This window comes from Nansenia antarctica, assembly GCF_963989245.1.
Source record: "Nansenia antarctica genome assembly, chromosome: 10".
NCBI classification, from domain to species: domain Eukaryota; kingdom Metazoa; phylum Chordata; class Actinopteri; order Argentiniformes; family Microstomatidae; genus Nansenia; species Nansenia antarctica.
In genome coordinates this window covers 6,841,598-6,844,871 of record NC_137680.1, presented here as the reverse complement: position 1 = coordinate 6,844,871, position 3,274 = coordinate 6,841,598, and positions in this window count along the sequence as shown.

Genomic DNA, 3,274 nt, shown 5'->3' with positions numbered 1-3,274 from the left:
CTTGAGCATGCAGATACACACACACACACACACACACACACACACACACACACACAGCTAAGAGTGATGTTTGTATTGTCGGTGTCTCAGGTGACTCCTCTGCGCCCAGGCCTATCCTCCCTCCTGGCCTATGACCTCTGTGTGACCTCTCCCGATCCCGCAGTGAACTCTCTCTCGGTCTCCGACATCGCCGACTTCCAGATCGACTTTGTAGACATTGTAAGAGCTTTCATTTTCCTTCCATGACTGGCCACTAAGATAGCTGTGTAGTCTTAGGTTAGAATTGGAACGTATGTTTATTCATACTGTACATGCCACCATAAACCCTCTGTGTGTGTGTGTGTGTGTGTGTGTGTGTGCGCGCGTGCGTGCGTGCGTGCGTCTGTCTCAGGTGGAGGCCGGACACAGTGCCCTGGTGCGAGTGCGTGTTCTGGACTCAAACGGACAGCCCTTTCTGCATCGATACCTCCCCCTTATGCAACTCAAACTCACCCCCTCCTCACCCATCGTCAGTGTGGAGTGAGTACCTGTGTGTGTGTGTGCGTGTGTCCGAGTGGCGTGTGTGCGTATGCGGCCTGTGCATGTGTGGATGCATGGAAATGATATGTTTGTGTGTGTGTGTGTGTGTGTGTGTGTGTGTGTGCGCGTGTGTGTAGGCCTACGGGGCCATTGGACAGTGTGTCTCTCGGTTATCGTGTGTCGGGGCAGGCGGTGGGCGTGGTCAGCCTGCACCTGTCTGCAGTGGACAGCAGTGGGCGTGTCCGGACGTCGTCTCACAGACAGCTGCAGGTCTACCCCAGGTTCACCCTGCAGCCTCGGAGCCTGGCCCTGGCCCTGGGCAGCATACGACAGGTATCAAAGGACCTTTCCCTTCACCATGTTGGTTAACCGCCATTCTCCTTTACACCAACCACCTGGGGGAGTGGTGTCGCCATGGAGGGTAGAGGGGTTTGAAGGATTTAATTAGTTAAGTTGGGGATGACTAAAATGAGACACAGAACCCTAACCCTAACAACAACAACAACAACAACAACAACACAAACTCTCTGCTGTCCCAGGTTAAGTGGGAGGGAGGACCCCACCCCCAGTCCAGCGTGGGCTTCTCTGTGAGTGACAGCCGCATCGCCACGGTGACCGAGACGGGATTGGTGCGCGGGATGGCAGTGGGTGTGGTCAAACTCAGAGGGGCGTTACAGACAGTCACTCAGGACACGGGAGCACTGCTCACCTTCGCACAGGTGTGCACCTGTACCCACACACACACACACACACACACACACATCTGCCTATCTTTAACTTCCTCTCTCCCTATCTACAGCACTGTATTTATAACTCTGTACACCTCTCTCTCTGCTCCTTCTTTCTCACACATTCTCTCCCTCTGTCTCTCTCTCACACACACTTGTCCTTCACTGTTTCATTGTGTGTGTGTGTGTGTGTGTGTGTGTGTGTGTGTGTGTCTGTGTCTGTGCGTGTGCGTGTGCGTGTGTGTCTGTGTCTGTGTGTCTGTGTCTGTGCGTGTGTGTGTGCGTGTGTGTCAGGATGAGGTGGAGGTGGAGGTGTTTAACCTGACAGGGGTCCGCATCCAAGCCCCTTTGGTCAGACTGTCTGTGGGGACTGAGGTAAGATGCAGTGAAGTATACCACAAATAGTGTGTGTGTGTGTGCGTGCGCGTGCGTGTGTGTGTGTGTGTGTGTGTATGTGCGTGTGTGTGTGCGTGCGTGTGTGTGTGTGTGTGTGTGTGTGTGTGTTAACAAGGCCAGTGTGTCTCTGTAGATGCCGGTGTATGTGATGGGCAGTGACAGCAGTCAGAACCCTCTGGCTCTGGGCAGTGTGGAGTTTGGCCTCCACTTCCACTGGAGCCTGGGCAAACTGGGGGTGCTGAACATACAATCCCGACATGCACAGGTAACACACACACACACACACACACACTCACACACAAACACACACACACACACGCACACACACACACACACTCACACACACACACACACACACACACACACACACTCACACACACACACACACACACACACACTCACACACAAACACATACACACACACACACACACACACACAATGAAACAGTGAAGGACAAGTGTGTGTGAGAGAGAGACAGAGGGAGAGAATGTGTGAGAAAGAAGGAGCAGAGAGAGAGGTGTACAGAGTTATAAATACAGCTCTCTCTCTCTCTCTCTCTCTCTCTCTCTCTCTCCCTCTTTCTTCATTTAAAATGTTTGTGTGCATATGTGTGTGTTACAGGCGGGGGTGACGGTGGCTCCTGCTAACAGTTTCTCTGTCCTGGTGAGAGCCTGGGCAGCAGGCCAGACCAGTCTGAGAGTGACAGTTGAACTAGCCAATCACACCGCAGGGAGCACTCAGCAGCTCTCTGATGAGATACAGATACTGGTAAACTCACACTGGGGGGCGACGTGCCGACACTGTAAAGGCACAATACATCGATTCTCATATGTCCCATATGGCAATACGTCTCTCTCTCTCTCTCTCTCTCTCTCTCTCTCTCTCTCTCTCAGGTGTACCAGGAGATGCAGCTGGCAGTAGGAACGTCCACAACTATCCTCATGTCTCCCTATTCCTACTACGCTCTACAGAGTAACAAGTCAGTCACAGCGTGTGCATGTGTGTGCGCGTGCGTGTGCGTGTGTGTGTGTTTGTGTGTGTGTGTCTGTGTCTGTGTGGTGTGTGTGTGTGTGTGGTGTGTGTGTGTGTGTGTGTGTGTGTGTCTGTGTGTGTGTGTGTGTGTGTGTGTGTGTGTGTGTGTGTGTGTGTGTGTGTGAGTGTGTGTGAGTGTGTGCGTCTGTGCACAAAAGTGCATGTGGGATTTGATAATTGTTTTCAGTGGGAACAAAACACATTGGCAAAAAATCAACCCACACACAGAGGAACATCTGGGTGGTTTGAGGGAGCGTAAGACAACACACAAGAGAGAGAGATTAATACTGCTGAATCAGAAAAAGAAAGGGGGAGGAGAGGGAGAGTGTGTGTGTGTGTGTGTGTGTGTGTGTGTGTGTGTGTGTGTGTGTGTGTGTGTGTGTGTGTGTGTGTGTGTGTGTGTGCATGTGCGGGGGTCTAGTCTTGCATCTTCACCATTATTGACTCCCCTCAATTTATCTCACATTTTGTTTTCTATTGCAACTAACTTTCCATCCGGGATGGACACCCCCCCACACACACACACACACACACACACACGTCATCTAACTGGTAGAACCCACACCTCCCTCTAGCCTCGTAGGCCTCCGGCTGCTGA